Genomic DNA, 17,665 nt, shown 5'->3' on the forward strand with positions numbered 1-17,665 from the left:
CTGAACAACAGAAATTGCTAGTTTTTTTGCAGAACACATTTAAGCTTGCTAATTGAATGTAAACAGCAACTCAACTATAAAAGTCACACAGCACCTGGTATTCCCAAGCTGTCTCCCATACAAGTATTAACCTGGCCCAAACCTATTTAGCTTGATAATTAAATCTAATAGGCTTACAGCACCTGGTATTCCCAGGTGGTCTCCCATCCAAGTACTAACCAGGCCCAAACGAGCTTAGCTTCCGAGGTCAAATGAGATCGGGCGTTTTCAGGCTGGTGTGGCCGTAAGCCGTAAAACAATGCAAAGATGACCTATTTATAATGAGAGCAAAACCTGAACAACAGACATTGCTAGTTTTTTTTGCAGAACACCTTTAAGCTTGCTAATTGAATGTAAATAGCAACTCAACTATAAAAGTCACACAGCACCTGGTATTCCCAAGCTGTCTCCCATACAAGTATTAACCTGGCCTAAACCTATTTAGCTTCCTAGGTCAAATGAAATCGGGCGTTTTCAGGCTGGTGTGGCCGTAAGCCATAAAACAATGCAAAGATTATCTAATTATAACAAGAGCAAAACCTGAACAACAGAAATTGCTAGTTTTTTTGCAGAACACATTTAAGCTTGCTAATTGAATGTAAACAGCAACTCAACTATAAAAGTCACACAGCACCTGGTATTCCCAAGCTGTCCCCCATACAAGTATTAACCTGGCCAAAACCTATTTAGCTTCCGAGGTCAAATGAGATCGGGCGTTTTCAGGCTGGTGTGGCCGCAAGCCATAAAACAATGCAAAGATTATCTAATTATAACAAGAGCAAAACCTGAACAACAGAAATTGCTAGTTTTTTTGCAGAACACATTTAAGCTTGCTAATTGAATGTAAACAGCAACTCAACTATAAAAGTCACACAGCACCTGGTATTCCCAAGCTGTCTCCCATACAAGTATTAACCTGGCCCAAACCTATTTAGCTTGATAATTAAATCTAATAGGCTTACAGCACCTGGTATTCCCAGGTGGTCTCCCATCCAAGTACTAACCAGGCCCAAACGAGCTTAGCTTCCGAGGTCAAATGAGATCGGGCGTTTTCAGGCTGGTGTGGCCGTAAGCCGTAAAACAATGCAAAGATGACCTATTTATAATGAGAGCAAAACCTGAACAACAGACATTGCTAGTTTTTTTTGCAGAACACCTTTAAGCTTGCTAATTGAATGTAAATAGCAACTCAACTATAAAAGTCACACAGCACCTGGTATTCCCAAGCTGTCTCCCATACAAGTATTAACCTGGCCTAAACCTATTTAGCTTCCTAGGTCAAATGAAATCGGGCGTTTTCAGGCTGGTGTGGCCGTAAGCCATAAAACAATGCAAAGATTATCTAATTATAACAAGAGCAAAACCTGAACAACAGAAATTGCTAGTTTTTTTGCAGAACACATTTAAGCTTGCTAATTGAATGTAAACAGCAACTCAACTATAAAAGTCACACAGCACCTGGTATTCCCAAGCTGTCTCCCATACAAGTATTAACCTGGCCCAAACCTATTTAGCTTGATAATTAAATCTAATAGGCTTACAGCACCTGGTATTCCCAGGTGGTCTCCCATCCAAGTACTAACCAGGCCCAAACAAGCTTAGCTTCCGAGGTCAAATGAGATCGGGCGTTTTCAGGCTGGTGTGGCCGTAAGCCATAAAACAATGCAAAGATGACCTATTTATAATGAGAGCAAAACCTGAACAACAGACATTGCTAGTTTTTTTTGCAGAACACCTTTAAGCTTGCTAATTGAATGTAAATAGCAACTCAACTATAAAAGTCACACAGCACCTGGTATTCCCAAGCTGTCTCCCATACAAGTATTAACCTGGCCTAAACCTATTTAGCTTCCTAGGTCAAATAGGATCGGGCGTTTTCAGGCTGGTGTGGCCGTAAGCCATAAAACAATGCAAAGATTATCTAATTATAACAAGAGCAAAACCTGAACAACAGAAATTGCTAGATTTTTGCAGAACACATTTAAGCTTGATAATTAAATCTAATAGGCTTACAGTACCTGGTATTCCCAGGTGGTCTCCCATCCAAGTACTAACCAGGCCCAAACGAGCTTAGCTTCCGAGGTCAAATGAGATCGGGCGTTTTCAGGCTGGTGTGGCCGTAAGCCGTAAAACAATGCAAAGATGACCTATTTATAATGAGAGCAAAACCTGAACAACAGACATTGCTAGTTTTTTTTGCAGAACACCTTTAAGCTTGCTAATTGAATGTAAATAGCAACTCAACTATAAAAGTCACACAGCACCTGGTATTCCCAAGCTGTCTCCCATACAAGTATTAACCTGGCCTAAACCTATTTAGCTTCCTAGGTCAAATGAAATCGGGCGTTTTCAGGCTGGTGTGGCCGTAAGCCATAAAACAATGCAAAGATGATCTAATTATAACAAGAGCAAAACCTGAACAACAGAAATTGCTAGTTTTTTTGCAGAACACATTTAAGCTTGCTAATTGAATGTAAACAGCAACTCAACTATAAAAGTCACACAGCACCTGGTATTCCCAAGCTGTCTCCCATACAAGTATTAACCTGGCCCAAACCTATTTAGCTTGATAATTAAATCTAATAGGCTTACAGCACCTGGTATTCCCAGGTGGTCTCCCATCCAAGTACTAACCAGGCCCAAACGAGCTTAGCTTCCGAGGTCAAATGAGATCGGGCGTTTTCAGGCTGGTGTGGCCGTAAGCCGTAAAACAATGCAAAGATGACCTATTTATAATGAGAGCAAAACCTGAACAACAGACATTGCTAGTTTTTTTTGCAGAACACCTTTAAGCTTGCTAATTGAATGTAAATAGCAACTCAACTATAAAAGTCACACAGCACCTGGTATTCCCAAGCTGTCTCCCATACAAGTATTAACCTGGCCTAAACCTATTTAGCTTCCTAGGTCAAATGAAATCGGGCGTTTTCAGGCTGGTGTGGCCGTAAGCCATAAAACAATGCAAAGATTATCTAATTATAACAAGAGCAAAACCTGAACAACAGAAATTGCTAGTTTTTTTGCAGAACACATTTAAGCTTGCTAATTGAATGTAAACAGCAACTCAACTATAAAAGTCACACAGCACCTGGTATTCCCAAGCTGTCTCCCATACAAGTATTAACCTGGCCTAAACCTATTTAGCTTCCTAGGTCAAATGAAATCGGGCGTTTTCAGGCTGGTGTGGCCGTAAGCCATAAAACAATGCAAAGATTATCTAATTATAACAAGAGCAAAACCTGAACAACAGAAATTGCTAGTTTTTTTGCAGAACACATTTAAGCTTGCTAATTGAATGTAAACAGCAACTCAACTATAAAAGTCACACAGCACCTGGTATTCCCAAGCTGTCCCCCATACAAGTATTAACCTGGCCAAAACCTATTTAGCTTCCGAGGTCAAATGAGATCGGGCGTTTTCAGGCTGGTGTGGCCGCAAGCCATAAAACAATGCAAAGATTATCTAATTATAACAAGAGCAAAACCTGAACAACAGAAATTGCTAGTTTTTTTGCAGAACACATTTAAGCTTGCTAATTGAATGTAAACAGCAACTCAACTATAAAAGTCACACAGCACCTGGTATTCCCAAGCTGTCTCCCATACAAGTATTAACCTGGCCCAAACCTATTTAGCTTGATAATTAAATCTAATAGGCTTACAGCACCTGGTATTCCCAGGTGGTCTCCCATCCAAGTACTAACCAGGCCCAAACGAGCTTAGCTTCCGAGGTCAAATGAGATCGGGCGTTTTCAGGCTGGTGTGGCCGTAAGCCGTAAAACAATGCAAAGATGACCTATTTATAATGAGAGCAAAACCTGAACAACAGACATTGCTAGTTTTTTTTGCAGAACACCTTTAAGCTTGCTAATTGAATGTAAATAGCAACTCAACTATAAAAGTCACACAGCACCTGGTATTCCCAAGCTGTCTCCCATACAAGTATTAACCTGGCCTAAACCTATTTAGCTTCCTAGGTCAAATGAAATCGGGCGTTTTCAGGCTGGTGTGGCCGTAAGCCATAAAACAATGCAAAGATGATCTAATTATAACAAGAGCAAAACCTGAACAACAGAAATTGCTAGTTTTTTTGCAGAACACATTTAAGCTTGCTAATTGAATGTAAACAGCAACTCAACTATAAAAGTCACACAGCACCTGGTATTCCCAAGCTGTCTCCCATACAAGTATTAACCTGGCCCAAACCTATTTAGCTTGATAATTAAATCTAATAGGCTTACAGCACCTGGTATTCCCAGGTGGTCTCCCATCCAAGTACTAACCAGGCCCAAACGAGCTTAGCTTCCGAGGTCAAATGAGATCGGGCGTTTTCAGGCTGGTGTGGCCGTAAGCCGTAAAACAATGCAAAGATGACCTATTTATAATGAGAGCAAAACCTGAACAACAGACATTGCTAGTTTTTTTTGCAGAACACCTTTAAGCTTGCTAATTGAATGTAAATAGCAACTCAACTATAAAAGTCACACAGCACCTGGTATTCCCAAGCTGTCTCCCATACAAGTATTAACCTGGCCTAAACCTATTTAGCTTCCTAGGTCAAATGAAATCGGGCGTTTTCAGGCTGGTGTGGCCGTAAGCCATAAAACAATGCAAAGATTATCTAATTATAACAAGAGCAAAACCTGAACAACAGAAATTGCTAGTTTTTTTGCAGAACACATTTAAGCTTGCTAATTGAATGTAAACAGCAACTCAACTATAAAAGTCACACAGCACCTGGTATTCCCAAGCTGTCTCCCATACAAGTATTAACCTGGCCCAAACCTATTTAGCTTGATAATTAAATCTAATAGGCTTACAGCACCTGGTATTCCCAGGTGGTCTCCCATCCAAGTACTAACCAGGCCCAAACAAGCTTAGCTTCCGAGGTCAAATGAGATCGGGCGTTTTCAGGCTGGTGTGGCCGTAAGCCATAAAACAATGCAAAGATGACCTATTTATAATGAGAGCAAAACCTGAACAACAGACATTGCTAGTTTTTTTTGCAGAACACCTTTAAGCTTGCTAATTGAATGTAAATAGCAACTCAACTATAAAAGTCACACAGCACCTGGTATTCCCAAGCTGTCTCCCATACAAGTATTAACCTGGCCTAAACCTATTTAGCTTCCTAGGTCAAATAGGATCGGGCGTTTTCAGGCTGGTGTGGCCGTAAGCCATAAAACAATGCAAAGATTATCTAATTATAACAAGAGCAAAACCTGAACAACAGAAATTGCTAGATTTTTGCAGAACACATTTAAGCTTGATAATTAAATCTAATAGGCTTACAGTACCTGGTATTCCCAGGTGGTCTCCCATCCAAGTACTAACCAGGCCCAAACGAGCTTAGCTTCCGAGGTCAAATGAGATCGGGCGTTTTCAGGCTGGTGTGGCCGTAAGCCGTAAAACAATGCAAAGATGACCTATTTATAATGAGAGCAAAACCTGAACAACAGACATTGCTAGTTTTTTTTGCAGAACACCTTTAAGCTTGCTAATTGAATGTAAATAGCAACTCAACTATAAAAGTCACACAGCACCTGGTATTCCCAAGCTGTCTCCCATACAAGTATTAACCTGGCCTAAACCTATTTAGCTTCCTAGGTCAAATGAAATCGGGCGTTTTCAGGCTGGTGTGGCCGTAAGCCATAAAACAATGCAAAGATGATCTAATTATAACAAGAGCAAAACCTGAACAACAGAAATTGCTAGTTTTTTTGCAGAACACATTTAAGCTTGCTAATTGAATGTAAACAGCAACTCAACTATAAAAGTCACACAGCACCTGGTATTCCCAAGCTGTCTCCCATACAAGTATTAACCTGGCCCAAACCTATTTAGCTTGATAATTAAATCTAATAGGCTTACAGCACCTGGTATTCCCAGGTGGTCTCCCATCCAAGTACTAACCAGGCCCAAACGAGCTTAGCTTCCGAGGTCAAATGAGATCGGGCGTTTTCAGGCTGGTGTGGCCGTAAGCCGTAAAACAATGCAAAGATGACCTATTTATAATGAGAGCAAAACCTGAACAACAGACATTGCTAGTTTTTTTTGCAGAACACCTTTAAGCTTGCTAATTGAATGTAAATAGCAACTCAACTATAAAAGTCACACAGCACCTGGTATTCCCAAGCTGTCTCCCATACAAGTATTAACCTGGCCTAAACCTATTTAGCTTCCTAGGTCAAATGAAATCGGGCGTTTTCAGGCTGGTGTGGCCGTAAGCCATAAAACAATGCAAAGATTATCTAATTATAACAAGAGCAAAACCTGAACAACAGAAATTGCTAGTTTTTTTGCAGAACACATTTAAGCTTGCTAATTGAATGTAAACAGCAACTCAACTATAAAAGTCACACAGCACCTGGTATTCCCAAGCTGTCCCCCATACAAGTATTAACCTGGCCAAAACCTATTTAGCTTCCGAGGTCAAATGAGATCGGGCGTTTTCAGGCTGGTGTGGCCGCAAGCCATAAAACAATGCAAAGATTATCTAATTATAACAAGAGCAAAACCTGAACAACAGAAATTGCTAGTTTTTTTGCAGAACACATTTAAGCTTGCTAATTGAATGTAAACAGCAACTCAACTATAAAAGTCACACAGCACCTGGTATTCCCAAGCTGTCTCCCATACAAGTATTAACCTGGCCCAAACCTATTTAGCTTGATAATTAAATCTAATAGGCTTACAGCACCTGGTATTCCCAGGTGGTCTCCCATCCAAGTACTAACCAGGCCCAAACGAGCTTAGCTTCCGAGGTCAAATGAGATCGGGCGTTTTCAGGCTGGTGTGGCCGTAAGCCGTAAAACAATGCAAAGATGACCTATTTATAATGAGAGCAAAACCTGAACAACAGACATTGCTAGTTTTTTTTGCAGAACACCTTTAAGCTTGCTAATTGAATGTAAATAGCAACTCAACTATAAAAGTCACACAGCACCTGGTATTCCCAAGCTGTCTCCCATACAAGTATTAACCTGGCCTAAACCTATTTAGCTTCCTAGGTCAAATGAAATCGGGCGTTTTCAGGCTGGTGTGGCCGTAAGCCATAAAACAATGCAAAGATGATCTAATTATAACAAGAGCAAAACCTGAACAACAGAAATTGCTAGTTTTTTTGCAGAACACATTTAAGCTTGCTAATTGAATGTAAACAGCAACTCAACTATAAAAGTCACACAGCACCTGGTATTCCCAAGCTGTCTCCCATACAAGTATTAACCTGGCCCAAACCTATTTAGCTTGATAATTAAATCTAATAGGCTTACAGCACCTGGTATTCCCAGGTGGTCTCCCATCCAAGTACTAACCAGGCCCAAACGAGCTTAGCTTCCGAGGTCAAATGAGATCGGGCGTTTTCAGGCTGGTGTGGCCGTAAGCCGTAAAACAATGCAAAGATGACCTATTTATAATGAGAGCAAAACCTGAACAACAGACATTGCTAGTTTTTTTTGCAGAACACCTTTAAGCTTGCTAATTGAATGTAAATAGCAACTCAACTATAAAAGTCACACAGCACCTGGTATTCCCAAGCTGTCTCCCATACAAGTATTAACCTGGCCTAAACCTATTTAGCTTCCTAGGTCAAATGAAATCGGGCGTTTTCAGGCTGGTGTGGCCGTAAGCCATAAAACAATGCAAAGATTATCTAATTATAACAAGAGCAAAACCTGAACAACAGAAATTGCTAGTTTTTTTGCAGAACACATTTAAGCTTGCTAATTGAATGTAAACAGCAACTCAACTATAAAAGTCACACAGCACCTGGTATTCCCAAGCTGTCCCCCATACAAGTATTAACCTGGCCAAAACCTATTTAGCTTCCGAGGTCAAATGAGATCGGGCGTTTTCAGGCTGGTGTGGCCGCAAGCCATAAAACAATGCAAAGATTATCTAATTATAACAAGAGCAAAACCTGAACAACAGAAATTGCTAGTTTTTTTGCAGAACACATTTAAGCTTGCTAATTGAATGTAAACAGCAACTCAACTATAAAAGTCACACAGCACCTGGTATTCCCAAGCTGTCTCCCATACAAGTATTAACCTGGCCTAAACCTATTTAGCTTCCTAGGTCAAATGAAATCGGGCGTTTTCAGGCTGGTGTGGCCGTAAGCCATAAAACAATGCAAAGATTATCTAATTATAACAAGAGCAAAACCTGAACAACAGAAATTGCTAGTTTTTTTGCAGAACACATTTAAGCTTGCTAATTGAATGTAAACAGCAACTCAACTATAAAAGTCACACAGCACCTGGTATTCCCAAGCTGTCCCCCATACAAGTATTAACCTGGCCAAAACCTATTTAGCTTCCGAGGTCAAATGAGATCGGGCGTTTTCAGGCTGGTGTGGCCGCAAGCCATAAAACAATGCAAAGATTATCTAATTATAACAAGAGCAAAACCTGAACAACAGAAATTGCTAGTTTTTTTGCAGAACACATTTAAGCTTGCTAATTGAATGTAAACAGCAACTCAACTATAAAAGTCACACAGCACCTGGTATTCCCAAGCTGTCTCCCATACAAGTATTAACCTGGCCCAAACCTATTTAGCTTGATAATTAAATCTAATAGGCTTACAGCACCTGGTATTCCCAGGTGGTCTCCCATCCAAGTACTAACCAGGCCCAAACGAGCTTAGCTTCCGAGGTCAAATGAGATCGGGTGTTTTCAGGCTGGTGTGGCCGTAAGCCGTAAAACAATGCAAAGATGACCTATTTATAATGAGAGCAAAACCTGAACAACAGACATTGCTAGTTTTTTTTGCAGAACACCTTTAAGCTTGCTAATTGAATGTAAATAGCAACTCAACTATAAAAGTCACACAGCACCTGGTATTCCCAAGCTGTCTCCCATACAAGTATTAACCTGGCCTAAACCTATTTAGCTTCCTAGGTCAAATGAAATCGGGCGTTTTCAGGCTGGTGTGGCCGTAAGCCATAAAACAATGCAAAGATTATCTAATTATAACAAGAGCAAAACCTGAACAACAGAAATTGCTAGTTTTTTTGCAGAACACATTTAAGCTTGCTAATTGAATGTAAACAGCAACTCAACTATAAAAGTCACACAGCACCTGGCATTCCCAAGCTGTCTCCCATACAAGTATTAACCTGGCCCAAACCTATTTAGCTTGATAATTAAATCTAATAGGCTTACAGCACCTGGTATTCCCAGGTGGTCTCCCATCCAAGTACTAACCAGGCCCAAACGAGCTTAGCTTCCGAGGTCAAATGAGATCGGGCGTTTTCAGGCTGGTGTGGCCGTAAGCCGTAAAACAATGCAAAGATGACCTATTTATAATGAGAGCAAAACCTGAACAACAGACATTGCTAGTTTTTTTTGCAGAACACCTTTAAGCTTGCTAATTGAATGTAAATAGCAACTCAACTATAAAAGTCACACAGCACCTGGTATTCCCAAGCTGTCTCCCATACAAGTATTAACCTGGCCTAAACCTATTTAGCTTCCTAGGTCAAATAGGATCGGGCGTTTTCAGGCTGGTGTGGCCGTAAGCCATAAAACAATGCAAAGATTATCTAATTATAACAAGAGCAAAACCTGAACAACAGAAATTGCTAGATTTTTGCAGAACACATTTAAGCTTGATAATTAAATCTAATAGGCTTACAGTACCTGGTATTCCCAGGTGGTCTCCCATCCAAGTACTAACCAGGCCCAAACGAGCTTAGCTTCCGAGGTCAAATGAGATCGGGCGTTTTCAGGCTGGTGTGGCCGTAAGCCGTAAAACAATGCAAAGATGACCTATTTATAATGAGAGCAAAACCTGAACAACAGACATTGCTAGTTTTTTTTGCAGAACACCTTTAAGCTTGCTAATTGAATGTAAATAGCAACTCAACTATAAAAGTCACACAGCACCTGGTATTCCCAAGCTGTCTCCCATACAAGTATTAACCTGGCCTAAACCTATTTAGCTTCCTAGGTCAAATGAAATCGGGCGTTTTCAGGCTGGTGTGGCCGTAAGCCATAAAACAATGCAAAGATTATCTAATTATAACAAGAGCAAAACCTGAACAACAGAAATTGCTAGTTTTTTTGCAGAACACATTTAAGCTTGCTAATTGAATGTAAACAGCAACTCAACTATAAAAGTCACACAGCACCTGGTATTCCCAAGCTGTCTCCCATACAAGTATTAACCTGGCCCAAACCTATTTAGCTTGATAATTAAATCTAATAGGCTTACAGCACCTGGTATTCCCAGGTGGTCTCCCATCCAAGTACTAACCAGGCCCAAACAAGCTTAGCTTCCGAGGTCAAATGAGATCGGGCGTTTTCAGGCTGGTGTGGCCGTAAGCCATAAAACAATGCAAAGATGACCTATTTATAATGAGAGCAAAACCTGAACAACAGACATTGCTAGTTTTTTTTGCAGAACACCTTTAAGCTTGCTAATTGAATGTAAATAGCAACTCAACTATAAAAGTCACACAGCACCTGGTATTCCCAAGCTGTCTCCCATACAAGTATTAACCTGGCCTAAACCTATTTAGCTTCCTAGGTCAAATAGGATCGGGCGTTTTCAGGCTGGTGTGGCCGTAAGCCATAAAACAATGCAAAGATTATCTAATTATAACAAGAGCAAAACCTGAACAACAGAAATTGCTAGATTTTTGCAGAACACATTTAAGCTTGATAATTAAATCTAATAGGCTTACAGTACCTGGTATTCCCAGGTGGTCTCCCATCCAAGTACTAACCAGGCCCAAACGAGCTTAGCTTCCGAGGTCAAATGAGATCGGGCGTTTTCAGGCTGGTGTGGCCGTAAGCCGTAAAACAATGCAAAGATGACCTATTTATAATGAGAGCAAAACCTGAACAACAGACATTGCTAGTTTTTTTTGCAGAACACCTTTAAGCTTGCTAATTGAATGTAAATAGCAACTCAACTATAAAAGTCACACAGCACCTGGTATTCCCAAGCTGTCTCCCATACAAGTATTAACCTGGCCTAAACCTATTTAGCTTCCTAGGTCAAATGAAATCGGGCGTTTTCAGGCTGGTGTGGCCGTAAGCCATAAAACAATGCAAAGATGATCTAATTATAACAAGAGCAAAACCTGAACAACAGAAATTGCTAGTTTTTTTGCAGAACACATTTAAGCTTGCTAATTGAATGTAAACAGCAACTCAACTATAAAAGTCACACAGCACCTGGTATTCCCAAGCTGTCTCCCATACAAGTATTAACCTGGCCCAAACCTATTTAGCTTGATAATTAAATCTAATAGGCTTACAGCACCTGGTATTCCCAGGTGGTCTCCCATCCAAGTACTAACCAGGCCCAAACGAGCTTAGCTTCCGAGGTCAAATGAGATCGGGCGTTTTCAGGCTGGTGTGGCCGTAAGCCGTAAAACAATGCAAAGATGACCTATTTATAATGAGAGCAAAACCTGAACAACAGACATTGCTAGTTTTTTTTGCAGAACACCTTTAAGCTTGCTAATTGAATGTAAATAGCAACTCAACTATAAAAGTCACACAGCACCTGGTATTCCCAAGCTGTCTCCCATACAAGTATTAACCTGGCCTAAACCTATTTAGCTTCCTAGGTCAAATGAAATCGGGCGTTTTCAGGCTGGTGTGGCCGTAAGCCATAAAACAATGCAAAGATTATCTAATTATAACAAGAGCAAAACCTGAACAACAGAAATTGCTAGTTTTTTTGCAGAACACATTTAAGCTTGCTAATTGAATGTAAACAGCAACTCAACTATAAAAGTCACACAGCACCTGGTATTCCCAAGCTGTCCCCCATACAAGTATTAACCTGGCCAAAACCTATTTAGCTTCCGAGGTCAAATGAGATCGGGCGTTTTCAGGCTGGTGTGGCCGCAAGCCATAAAACAATGCAAAGATTATCTAATTATAACAAGAGCAAAACCTGAACAACAGAAATTGCTAGTTTTTTTGCAGAACACATTTAAGCTTGCTAATTGAATGTAAACAGCAACTCAACTATAAAAGTCACACAGCACCTGGTATTCCCAAGCTGTCTCCCATACAAGTATTAACCTGGCCCAAACCTATTTAGCTTGATAATTAAATCTAATAGGCTTACAGCACCTGGTATTCCCAGGTGGTCTCCCATCCAAGTACTAACCAGGCCCAAACGAGCTTAGCTTCCGAGGTCAAATGAGATCGGGCGTTTTCAGGCTGGTGTGGCCGTAAGCCGTAAAACAATGCAAAGATGACCTATTTATAATGAGAGCAAAACCTGAACAACAGACATTGCTAGTTTTTTTTGCAGAACACCTTTAAGCTTGCTAATTGAATGTAAATAGCAACTCAACTATAAAAGTCACACAGCACCTGGTATTCCCAAGCTGTCTCCCATACAAGTATTAACCTGGCCTAAACCTATTTAGCTTCCTAGGTCAAATGAAATCGGGCGTTTTCAGGCTGGTGTGGCCGTAAGCCATAAAACAATGCAAAGATTATCTAATTATAACAAGAGCAAAACCTGAACAACAGAAATTGCTAGTTTTTTTGCAGAACACATTTAAGCTTGCTAATTGAATGTAAACAGCAACTCAACTATAAAAGTCACACAGCACCTGGTATTCCCAAGCTGTCTCCCATACAAGTATTAACCTGGCCCAAACCTATTTAGCTTGATAATTAAATCTAATAGGCTTACAGCACCTGGTATTCCCAGGTGGTCTCCCATCCAAGTACTAACCAGGCCCAAACAAGCTTAGCTTCCGAGGTCAAATGAGATCGGGCGTTTTCAGGCTGGTGTGGCCGTAAGCCATAAAACAATGCAAAGATGACCTATTTATAATGAGAGCAAAACCTGAACAACAGACATTGCTAGTTTTTTTTGCAGAACACCTTTAAGCTTGCTAATTGAATGTAAATAGCAACTCAACTATAAAAGTCACACAGCACCTGGTATTCCCAAGCTGTCTCCCATACAAGTATTAACCTGGCCTAAACCTATTTAGCTTCCTAGGTCAAATAGGATCGGGCGTTTTCAGGCTGGTGTGGCCGTAAGCCATAAAACAATGCAAAGATTATCTAATTATAACAAGAGCAAAACCTGAACAACAGAAATTGCTAGATTTTTGCAGAACACATTTAAGCTTGATAATTAAATCTAATAGGCTTACAGTACCTGGTATTCCCAGGTGGTCTCCCATCCAAGTACTAACCAGGCCCAAACGAGCTTAGCTTCCGAGGTCAAATGAGATCGGGCGTTTTCAGGCTGGTGTGGCCGTAAGCCGTAAAACAATGCAAAGATGACCTATTTATAATGAGAGCAAAACCTGAACAACAGACATTGCTAGTTTTTTTTGCAGAACACCTTTAAGCTTGCTAATTGAATGTAAATAGCAACTCAACTATAAAAGTCACACAGCACCTGGTATTCCCAAGCTGTCTCCCATACAAGTATTAACCTGGCCTAAACCTATTTAGCTTCCTAGGTCAAATGAAATCGGGCGTTTTCAGGCTGGTGTGGCCGTAAGCCATAAAACAATGCAAAGATGATCTAATTATAACAAGAGCAAAACCTGAACAACAGAAATTGCTAGTTTTTTTGCAGAACACATTTAAGCTTGCTAATTGAATGTAAACAGCAACTCAACTATAAAAGTCACACAGCACCTGGTATTCCCAAGCTGTCTCCCATACAAGTATTAACCTGGCCCAAACCTATTTAGCTTGATAATTAAATCTAATAGGCTTACAGCACCTGGTATTCCCAGGTGGTCTCCCATCCAAGTACTAACCAGGCCCAAACGAGCTTAGCTTCCGAGGTCAAATGAGATCGGGCGTTTTCAGGCTGGTGTGGCCGTAAGCCGTAAAACAATGCAAAGATGACCTATTTATAATGAGAGCAAAACCTGAACAACAGACATTGCTAGTTTTTTTTGCAGAACACCTTTAAGCTTGCTAATTGAATGTAAATAGCAACTCAACTATAAAAGTCACACAGCACCTGGTATTCCCAAGCTGTCTCCCATACAAGTATTAACCTGGCCTAAACCTATTTAGCTTCCTAGGTCAAATGAAATCGGGCGTTTTCAGGCTGGTGTGGCCGTAAGCCATAAAACAATGCAAAGATTATCTAATTATAACAAGAGCAAAACCTGAACAACAGAAATTGCTAGTTTTTTTGCAGAACACATTTAAGCTTGCTAATTGAATGTAAACAGCAACTCAACTATAAAAGTCACACAGCACCTGGTATTCCCAAGCTGTCTCCCATACAAGTATTAACCTGGCCTAAACCTATTTAGCTTCCTAGGTCAAATGAAATCGGGCGTTTTCAGGCTGGTGTGGCCGTAAGCCATAAAACAATGCAAAGATTATCTAATTATAACAAGAGCAAAACCTGAACAACAGAAATTGCTAGTTTTTTTGCAGAACACATTTAAGCTTGCTAATTGAATGTAAACAGCAACTCAACTATAAAAGTCACACAGCACCTGGTATTCCCAAGCTGTCCCCCATACAAGTATTAACCTGGCCAAAACCTATTTAGCTTCCGAGGTCAAATGAGATCGGGCGTTTTCAGGCTGGTGTGGCCGCAAGCCATAAAACAATGCAAAGATTATCTAATTATAACAAGAGCAAAACCTGAACAACAGAAATTGCTAGTTTTTTTGCAGAACACATTTAAGCTTGCTAATTGAATGTAAACAGCAACTCAACTATAAAAGTCACACAGCACCTGGTATTCCCAAGCTGTCTCCCATACAAGTATTAACCTGGCCCAAACCTATTTAGCTTGATAATTAAATCTAATAGGCTTACAGCACCTGGTATTCCCAGGTGGTCTCCCATCCAAGTACTAACCAGGCCCAAACGAGCTTAGCTTCCGAGGTCAAATGAGATCGGGCGTTTTCAGGCTGGTGTGGCCGTAAGCCGTAAAACAATGCAAAGATGACCTATTTATAATGAGAGCAAAACCTGAACAACAGACATTGCTAGTTTTTTTTGCAGAACACCTTTAAGCTTGCTAATTGAATGTAAATAGCAACTCAACTATAAAAGTCACACAGCACCTGGTATTCCCAAGCTGTCTCCCATACAAGTATTAACCTGGCCTAAACCTATTTAGCTTCCTAGGTCAAATGAAATCGGGCGTTTTCAGGCTGGTGTGGCCGTAAGCCATAAAACAATGCAAAGATGATCTAATTATAACAAGAGCAAAACCTGAACAACAGAAATTGCTAGTTTTTTTGCAGAACACATTTAAGCTTGCTAATTGAATGTAAACAGCAACTCAACTATAAAAGTCACACAGCACCTGGTATTCCCAAGCTGTCTCCCATACAAGTATTAACCTGGCCCAAACCTATTTAGCTTGATAATTAAATCTAATAGGCTTACAGCACCTGGTATTCCCAGGTGGTCTCCCATCCAAGTACTAACCAGGCCCAAACGAGCTTAGCTTCCGAGGTCAAATGAGATCGGGCGTTTTCAGGCTGGTGTGGCCGTAAGCCGTAAAACAATGCAAAGATGACCTATTTATAATGAGAGCAAAACCTGAACAACAGACATTGCTAGTTTTTTTTGCAGAACACCTTTAAGCTTGCTAATTGAATGTAAATAGCAACTCAACTATAAAAGTCACACAGCACCTGGTATTCCCAAGCTGTCTCCCATACAAGTATTAACCTGGCCTAAACCTATTTAGCTTCCTAGGTCAAATGAAATCGGGCGTTTTCAGGCTGGTGTGGCCGTAAGCCATAAAACAATGCAAAGATTATCTAATTATAACAAGAGCAAAACCTGAACAACAGAAATTGCTAGTTTTTTTGCAGAACACATTTAAGCTTGCTAATTGAATGTAAACAGCAACTCAACTATAAAAGTCACACAGCACCTGGTATTCCCAAGCTGTCCCCCATACAAGTATTAACCTGGCCAAAACCTATTTAGCTTCCGAGGTCAAATGAGATCGGGCGTTTTCAGGCTGGTGTGGCCGCAAGCCATAAAACAATGCAAAGATTATCTAATTATAACAAGAGCAAAACCTGAACAACAGAAATTGCTAGTTTTTTTGCAGAACACATTTAAGCTTGCTAATTGAATGTAAACAGCAACTCAACTATAAAAGTCACACAGCACCTGGTATTCCCAAGCTGTCTCCCATACAAGTATTAACCTGGCCCAAACCTATTTAGCTTGATAATTAAATCTAATAGGCTTACAGCACCTGGTATTCCCAGGTGGTCTCCCATCCAAGTACTAACCAGGCCCAAACGAGCTTAGCTTCCGAGGTCAAATGAGATCGGGCGTTTTCAGGCTGGTGTGGCCGTAAGCCGTAAAACAATGCAAAGATGACCTATTTATAATGAGAGCAAAACCTGAACAACAGACATTGCTAGTTTTTTTTGCAGAACACCTTTAAGCTTGCTAATTGAATGTAAATAGCAACTCAACTATAAAAGTCACACAGCACCTGGTATTCCCAAGCTGTCTCCCATACAAGTATTAACCTGGCCTAAACCTATTTAGCTTCCTAGGTCAAATGAAATCGGGCGTTTTCAGGCTGGTGTGGCCGTAAGCCATAAAACAATGCAAAGATTATCTAATTATAACAAGAGCAAAACCTGAACAACAGAAATTGCTAGTTTTTTTGCAGAACACATTTAAGCTTGCTAATTGAATGTAAACAGCAACTCAACTATAAAAGTCACACAGCACCTGGTATTCCCAAGCTGTCTCCCATACAAGTATTAACCTGGCCCAAACCTATTTAGCTTGATAATTAAATCTAATAGGCTTACAGCACCTGGTATTCCCAGGTGGTCTCCCATCCAAGTACTAACCAGGCCCAAACAAGCTTAGCTTCCGAGGTCAAATGAGATCGGGCGTTTTCAGGCTGGTGTGGCCGTAAGCCATAAAACAATGCAAAGATGACCTATTTATAATGAGAGCAAAACCTGAACAACAGACATTGCTAGTTTTTTTTGCAGAACACCTTTAAGCTTGCTAATTGAATGTAAATAGCAACTCAACTATAAAAGTCACACAGCACCTGGTATTCCCAAGCTGTCTCCCATACAAGTATTAACCTGGCCTAAACCTATTTAGCTTCCTAGGTCAAATAGGATCGGGCGTTTTCAGGCTGGTGTGGCCGTAAGCCATAAAACAATGCAAAGATTATCTAATTATAACAAGAGCAAAACCTGAACAACAGAAATTGCTAGATTTTTGCAGAACACATTTAAGCTTGATAATTAAATCTAATAGGCTTACAGTACCTGGTATTCCCAGGTGGTCTCCCATCCAAGTACTAACCAGGCCCAAACGAGCTTAGCTTCCGAGGTCAAATGAGATCGGGCGTTTTCAGGCTGGTGTGGCCGTAAGCCGTAAAACAATGCAAAGATGACCTATTTATAATGAGAGCAAAACCTGAACAACAGACATTGCTAGTTTTTTTTGCAGAACACCTTTAAGCTTGCTAATTGAATGTAAATAGCAACTCAACTATAAAAGTCACACAGCACCTGGTATTCCCAAGCTGTCTCCCATACAAGTATTAACCTGGCCTAAACCTATTTAGCTTCCTAGGTCAAATGAAATCGGGCGTTTTCAGGCTGGTGTGGCCGTAAGCCATAAAACAATGCAAAGATGATC

At 40.5% G+C, this 17,665-nt stretch overlaps 27 non-coding genes and 38 pseudogenes across 27 annotated transcripts; all 65 read right to left on the reverse strand.

The window, feature by feature from the left end:
- Positions 1-170: 170 nt before the first annotated feature.
- LOC143505741 (5S ribosomal RNA) lies at positions 171-289 on the reverse strand. The gene has a single exon (XR_013127975.1). It is a non-coding gene; the product is annotated as a 5S ribosomal RNA (ribosomal RNA).
- A 127-nt stretch (positions 290-416) lies between these two features.
- On the reverse strand, positions 417-535 carry LOC143505752 (5S ribosomal RNA; annotated as a pseudogene).
- A 126-nt stretch (positions 536-661) lies between these two features.
- LOC143505692 (5S ribosomal RNA) lies at positions 662-780 on the reverse strand (annotated as a pseudogene).
- Positions 781-994: 214 nt separating this feature from the next.
- On the reverse strand, positions 995-1,113 carry LOC143505838 (5S ribosomal RNA). Its single transcript, XR_013127986.1, has one exon. It is a non-coding gene; the product is annotated as a 5S ribosomal RNA (ribosomal RNA).
- Positions 1,114-1,240: 127 nt separating this feature from the next.
- Positions 1,241-1,359, reverse strand: LOC143505753 (5S ribosomal RNA; annotated as a pseudogene).
- A 214-nt stretch (positions 1,360-1,573) lies between these two features.
- Positions 1,574-1,692, reverse strand: LOC143505653 (5S ribosomal RNA). The gene has a single exon (XR_013127939.1). It is a non-coding gene; the product is annotated as a 5S ribosomal RNA (ribosomal RNA).
- A 127-nt stretch (positions 1,693-1,819) lies between these two features.
- LOC143505726 (5S ribosomal RNA) lies at positions 1,820-1,938 on the reverse strand (annotated as a pseudogene).
- Positions 1,939-2,045: 107 nt separating this feature from the next.
- LOC143505660 (5S ribosomal RNA) lies at positions 2,046-2,164 on the reverse strand. The gene has a single exon (XR_013127946.1). It is a non-coding gene; the product is annotated as a 5S ribosomal RNA (ribosomal RNA).
- Positions 2,165-2,291: 127 nt separating this feature from the next.
- On the reverse strand, positions 2,292-2,410 carry LOC143505754 (5S ribosomal RNA; annotated as a pseudogene).
- A 214-nt stretch (positions 2,411-2,624) lies between these two features.
- LOC143505850 (5S ribosomal RNA) lies at positions 2,625-2,743 on the reverse strand. Its single transcript, XR_013127997.1, has one exon. It is a non-coding gene; the product is annotated as a 5S ribosomal RNA (ribosomal RNA).
- A 127-nt stretch (positions 2,744-2,870) lies between these two features.
- LOC143505755 (5S ribosomal RNA) lies at positions 2,871-2,989 on the reverse strand (annotated as a pseudogene).
- A 126-nt stretch (positions 2,990-3,115) lies between these two features.
- On the reverse strand, positions 3,116-3,234 carry LOC143505756 (5S ribosomal RNA; annotated as a pseudogene).
- A 126-nt stretch (positions 3,235-3,360) lies between these two features.
- LOC143505693 (5S ribosomal RNA) lies at positions 3,361-3,479 on the reverse strand (annotated as a pseudogene).
- Positions 3,480-3,693: 214 nt separating this feature from the next.
- On the reverse strand, positions 3,694-3,812 carry LOC143505862 (5S ribosomal RNA). The gene has a single exon (XR_013128008.1). It is a non-coding gene; the product is annotated as a 5S ribosomal RNA (ribosomal RNA).
- A 127-nt stretch (positions 3,813-3,939) lies between these two features.
- Positions 3,940-4,058, reverse strand: LOC143505757 (5S ribosomal RNA; annotated as a pseudogene).
- A 214-nt stretch (positions 4,059-4,272) lies between these two features.
- LOC143505630 (5S ribosomal RNA) lies at positions 4,273-4,391 on the reverse strand. The gene has a single exon (XR_013127918.1). It is a non-coding gene; the product is annotated as a 5S ribosomal RNA (ribosomal RNA).
- Positions 4,392-4,518: 127 nt separating this feature from the next.
- Positions 4,519-4,637, reverse strand: LOC143505758 (5S ribosomal RNA; annotated as a pseudogene).
- Positions 4,638-4,851: 214 nt separating this feature from the next.
- Positions 4,852-4,970, reverse strand: LOC143505655 (5S ribosomal RNA). The gene has a single exon (XR_013127941.1). It is a non-coding gene; the product is annotated as a 5S ribosomal RNA (ribosomal RNA).
- A 127-nt stretch (positions 4,971-5,097) lies between these two features.
- On the reverse strand, positions 5,098-5,216 carry LOC143505727 (5S ribosomal RNA; annotated as a pseudogene).
- A 107-nt stretch (positions 5,217-5,323) lies between these two features.
- Positions 5,324-5,442, reverse strand: LOC143505661 (5S ribosomal RNA). Its single transcript, XR_013127947.1, has one exon. It is a non-coding gene; the product is annotated as a 5S ribosomal RNA (ribosomal RNA).
- Positions 5,443-5,569: 127 nt separating this feature from the next.
- On the reverse strand, positions 5,570-5,688 carry LOC143505760 (5S ribosomal RNA; annotated as a pseudogene).
- A 214-nt stretch (positions 5,689-5,902) lies between these two features.
- Positions 5,903-6,021, reverse strand: LOC143505642 (5S ribosomal RNA). Its single transcript, XR_013127929.1, has one exon. It is a non-coding gene; the product is annotated as a 5S ribosomal RNA (ribosomal RNA).
- A 127-nt stretch (positions 6,022-6,148) lies between these two features.
- LOC143505761 (5S ribosomal RNA) lies at positions 6,149-6,267 on the reverse strand (annotated as a pseudogene).
- Positions 6,268-6,393: 126 nt separating this feature from the next.
- LOC143505694 (5S ribosomal RNA) lies at positions 6,394-6,512 on the reverse strand (annotated as a pseudogene).
- A 214-nt stretch (positions 6,513-6,726) lies between these two features.
- LOC143505654 (5S ribosomal RNA) lies at positions 6,727-6,845 on the reverse strand. The gene has a single exon (XR_013127940.1). It is a non-coding gene; the product is annotated as a 5S ribosomal RNA (ribosomal RNA).
- Positions 6,846-6,972: 127 nt separating this feature from the next.
- LOC143505762 (5S ribosomal RNA) lies at positions 6,973-7,091 on the reverse strand (annotated as a pseudogene).
- A 214-nt stretch (positions 7,092-7,305) lies between these two features.
- On the reverse strand, positions 7,306-7,424 carry LOC143505666 (5S ribosomal RNA). The gene has a single exon (XR_013127951.1). It is a non-coding gene; the product is annotated as a 5S ribosomal RNA (ribosomal RNA).
- Positions 7,425-7,551: 127 nt separating this feature from the next.
- On the reverse strand, positions 7,552-7,670 carry LOC143505763 (5S ribosomal RNA; annotated as a pseudogene).
- Positions 7,671-7,796: 126 nt separating this feature from the next.
- LOC143505695 (5S ribosomal RNA) lies at positions 7,797-7,915 on the reverse strand (annotated as a pseudogene).
- A 126-nt stretch (positions 7,916-8,041) lies between these two features.
- Positions 8,042-8,160, reverse strand: LOC143505764 (5S ribosomal RNA; annotated as a pseudogene).
- A 126-nt stretch (positions 8,161-8,286) lies between these two features.
- LOC143505696 (5S ribosomal RNA) lies at positions 8,287-8,405 on the reverse strand (annotated as a pseudogene).
- A 214-nt stretch (positions 8,406-8,619) lies between these two features.
- Positions 8,620-8,738, reverse strand: LOC143505624 (5S ribosomal RNA). The gene has a single exon (XR_013127911.1). It is a non-coding gene; the product is annotated as a 5S ribosomal RNA (ribosomal RNA).
- Positions 8,739-8,865: 127 nt separating this feature from the next.
- On the reverse strand, positions 8,866-8,984 carry LOC143505765 (5S ribosomal RNA; annotated as a pseudogene).
- Positions 8,985-9,198: 214 nt separating this feature from the next.
- LOC143505677 (5S ribosomal RNA) lies at positions 9,199-9,317 on the reverse strand. The gene has a single exon (XR_013127962.1). It is a non-coding gene; the product is annotated as a 5S ribosomal RNA (ribosomal RNA).
- A 127-nt stretch (positions 9,318-9,444) lies between these two features.
- LOC143505729 (5S ribosomal RNA) lies at positions 9,445-9,563 on the reverse strand (annotated as a pseudogene).
- Positions 9,564-9,670: 107 nt separating this feature from the next.
- Positions 9,671-9,789, reverse strand: LOC143505662 (5S ribosomal RNA). Its single transcript, XR_013127948.1, has one exon. It is a non-coding gene; the product is annotated as a 5S ribosomal RNA (ribosomal RNA).
- Positions 9,790-9,916: 127 nt separating this feature from the next.
- Positions 9,917-10,035, reverse strand: LOC143505766 (5S ribosomal RNA; annotated as a pseudogene).
- Positions 10,036-10,249: 214 nt separating this feature from the next.
- LOC143505656 (5S ribosomal RNA) lies at positions 10,250-10,368 on the reverse strand. The gene has a single exon (XR_013127942.1). It is a non-coding gene; the product is annotated as a 5S ribosomal RNA (ribosomal RNA).
- A 127-nt stretch (positions 10,369-10,495) lies between these two features.
- LOC143505730 (5S ribosomal RNA) lies at positions 10,496-10,614 on the reverse strand (annotated as a pseudogene).
- Positions 10,615-10,721: 107 nt separating this feature from the next.
- On the reverse strand, positions 10,722-10,840 carry LOC143505663 (5S ribosomal RNA). The gene has a single exon (XR_013127949.1). It is a non-coding gene; the product is annotated as a 5S ribosomal RNA (ribosomal RNA).
- A 127-nt stretch (positions 10,841-10,967) lies between these two features.
- On the reverse strand, positions 10,968-11,086 carry LOC143505767 (5S ribosomal RNA; annotated as a pseudogene).
- Positions 11,087-11,300: 214 nt separating this feature from the next.
- Positions 11,301-11,419, reverse strand: LOC143505689 (5S ribosomal RNA). Its single transcript, XR_013127969.1, has one exon. It is a non-coding gene; the product is annotated as a 5S ribosomal RNA (ribosomal RNA).
- A 127-nt stretch (positions 11,420-11,546) lies between these two features.
- Positions 11,547-11,665, reverse strand: LOC143505768 (5S ribosomal RNA; annotated as a pseudogene).
- Positions 11,666-11,791: 126 nt separating this feature from the next.
- LOC143505697 (5S ribosomal RNA) lies at positions 11,792-11,910 on the reverse strand (annotated as a pseudogene).
- Positions 11,911-12,124: 214 nt separating this feature from the next.
- Positions 12,125-12,243, reverse strand: LOC143505700 (5S ribosomal RNA). The gene has a single exon (XR_013127971.1). It is a non-coding gene; the product is annotated as a 5S ribosomal RNA (ribosomal RNA).
- Positions 12,244-12,370: 127 nt separating this feature from the next.
- On the reverse strand, positions 12,371-12,489 carry LOC143505769 (5S ribosomal RNA; annotated as a pseudogene).
- A 214-nt stretch (positions 12,490-12,703) lies between these two features.
- LOC143505657 (5S ribosomal RNA) lies at positions 12,704-12,822 on the reverse strand. Its single transcript, XR_013127943.1, has one exon. It is a non-coding gene; the product is annotated as a 5S ribosomal RNA (ribosomal RNA).
- A 127-nt stretch (positions 12,823-12,949) lies between these two features.
- Positions 12,950-13,068, reverse strand: LOC143505731 (5S ribosomal RNA; annotated as a pseudogene).
- A 107-nt stretch (positions 13,069-13,175) lies between these two features.
- LOC143505664 (5S ribosomal RNA) lies at positions 13,176-13,294 on the reverse strand. The gene has a single exon (XR_013127950.1). It is a non-coding gene; the product is annotated as a 5S ribosomal RNA (ribosomal RNA).
- Positions 13,295-13,421: 127 nt separating this feature from the next.
- Positions 13,422-13,540, reverse strand: LOC143505772 (5S ribosomal RNA; annotated as a pseudogene).
- A 214-nt stretch (positions 13,541-13,754) lies between these two features.
- LOC143505712 (5S ribosomal RNA) lies at positions 13,755-13,873 on the reverse strand. Its single transcript, XR_013127972.1, has one exon. It is a non-coding gene; the product is annotated as a 5S ribosomal RNA (ribosomal RNA).
- A 127-nt stretch (positions 13,874-14,000) lies between these two features.
- LOC143505773 (5S ribosomal RNA) lies at positions 14,001-14,119 on the reverse strand (annotated as a pseudogene).
- Positions 14,120-14,245: 126 nt separating this feature from the next.
- On the reverse strand, positions 14,246-14,364 carry LOC143505774 (5S ribosomal RNA; annotated as a pseudogene).
- A 126-nt stretch (positions 14,365-14,490) lies between these two features.
- On the reverse strand, positions 14,491-14,609 carry LOC143505698 (5S ribosomal RNA; annotated as a pseudogene).
- Positions 14,610-14,823: 214 nt separating this feature from the next.
- Positions 14,824-14,942, reverse strand: LOC143505723 (5S ribosomal RNA). The gene has a single exon (XR_013127973.1). It is a non-coding gene; the product is annotated as a 5S ribosomal RNA (ribosomal RNA).
- Positions 14,943-15,069: 127 nt separating this feature from the next.
- Positions 15,070-15,188, reverse strand: LOC143505775 (5S ribosomal RNA; annotated as a pseudogene).
- Positions 15,189-15,402: 214 nt separating this feature from the next.
- On the reverse strand, positions 15,403-15,521 carry LOC143505735 (5S ribosomal RNA). Its single transcript, XR_013127974.1, has one exon. It is a non-coding gene; the product is annotated as a 5S ribosomal RNA (ribosomal RNA).
- A 127-nt stretch (positions 15,522-15,648) lies between these two features.
- On the reverse strand, positions 15,649-15,767 carry LOC143505776 (5S ribosomal RNA; annotated as a pseudogene).
- Positions 15,768-15,893: 126 nt separating this feature from the next.
- Positions 15,894-16,012, reverse strand: LOC143505699 (5S ribosomal RNA; annotated as a pseudogene).
- Positions 16,013-16,226: 214 nt separating this feature from the next.
- LOC143505748 (5S ribosomal RNA) lies at positions 16,227-16,345 on the reverse strand. Its single transcript, XR_013127976.1, has one exon. It is a non-coding gene; the product is annotated as a 5S ribosomal RNA (ribosomal RNA).
- Positions 16,346-16,472: 127 nt separating this feature from the next.
- LOC143505777 (5S ribosomal RNA) lies at positions 16,473-16,591 on the reverse strand (annotated as a pseudogene).
- A 214-nt stretch (positions 16,592-16,805) lies between these two features.
- On the reverse strand, positions 16,806-16,924 carry LOC143505658 (5S ribosomal RNA). The gene has a single exon (XR_013127944.1). It is a non-coding gene; the product is annotated as a 5S ribosomal RNA (ribosomal RNA).
- Positions 16,925-17,051: 127 nt separating this feature from the next.
- On the reverse strand, positions 17,052-17,170 carry LOC143505732 (5S ribosomal RNA; annotated as a pseudogene).
- Positions 17,171-17,277: 107 nt separating this feature from the next.
- Positions 17,278-17,396, reverse strand: LOC143505667 (5S ribosomal RNA). The gene has a single exon (XR_013127952.1). It is a non-coding gene; the product is annotated as a 5S ribosomal RNA (ribosomal RNA).
- A 127-nt stretch (positions 17,397-17,523) lies between these two features.
- LOC143505778 (5S ribosomal RNA) lies at positions 17,524-17,642 on the reverse strand (annotated as a pseudogene).
- Between the last annotated feature and the right edge of the window lie 23 nt (positions 17,643-17,665).

The sequence above is a fragment of the Brachyhypopomus gauderio genome, unplaced genomic scaffold (assembly GCF_052324685.1).
Source record: "Brachyhypopomus gauderio isolate BG-103 unplaced genomic scaffold, BGAUD_0.2 sc413, whole genome shotgun sequence".
NCBI lineage: Eukaryota > Metazoa > Chordata > Actinopteri > Gymnotiformes > Hypopomidae > Brachyhypopomus > Brachyhypopomus gauderio.